Source organism: Triticum aestivum, chromosome 7B (genome assembly GCF_018294505.1).
Source record: "Triticum aestivum cultivar Chinese Spring chromosome 7B, IWGSC CS RefSeq v2.1, whole genome shotgun sequence".
Taxonomy (NCBI): Eukaryota; Viridiplantae; Streptophyta; class Magnoliopsida; order Poales; family Poaceae; genus Triticum; species Triticum aestivum.
The window spans coordinates 523,493,928-523,494,368 of NC_057813.1; positions in this window are offsets into that span (position 1 = coordinate 523,493,928).

Sequence of the window (441 nt, forward strand, 5' to 3'; positions counted from 1 at the left end):
TGCGGGAAAGGAAAAGGGAAAGGGAATGAGAGTTTACATGTGGAATCAAACATTCACTTAACCTAGGCTTGCGAAGTTGATTATTAGTGCCTAACCCCATGTGTTGGAGTGCGGTGAAAATCAGTACTGGAAAATTTGGGAGGAAGTTTCATGCCACGTGGGTGGAATAAAAACCAAGGTGGAAAAGGTATTTAGAAAAAAACGGTGAGTGGAAAAAAACTGATGGAAGATGAAACATGGAACGTTATTTTTTTTCCAGAAGAAACACCCATGGTAGTTTTTCAACAAAGCGTGGATTTTATTGACTCAAAATAAAAAAACATCAAGCGAATGCAAACACATGATGAGCACACACCCTCTTCTGCATAGCTAGGATGCACACATCTAACACCAACACACACACACACAAAATGCCGGCGAAAAGCAAAGTCATACAAGACC